This window comes from Penaeus monodon, chromosome 34 (genome assembly GCF_015228065.2).
Source record: "Penaeus monodon isolate SGIC_2016 chromosome 34, NSTDA_Pmon_1, whole genome shotgun sequence".
NCBI classification, from domain to species: Eukaryota; Metazoa; Arthropoda; class Malacostraca; order Decapoda; family Penaeidae; genus Penaeus; species Penaeus monodon.
Window position 1 is genome coordinate 25,690,144 of NC_051419.1, and position 223 is coordinate 25,690,366.

Genomic DNA, 223 nt, shown 5'->3' on the forward strand with positions numbered 1-223 from the left:
AGTTAAAAATACTGTTTGAAAATCTAATTTCAGTTAATAAAAAAAAAACTAATTTAAATCTAATCCAAAATACTTACCGAAATCTACCGAAAAAAAACTCATCAAAAAATCTTTAATTATGGATCTAAAAACTGAAAAGAAATCTAAAAAAAAAATTCGTTTCAGTAAAATTTTACGGATGATGTCGTTATCTATTCTCTCGGGTTGCTTGCGAAAGTAATGC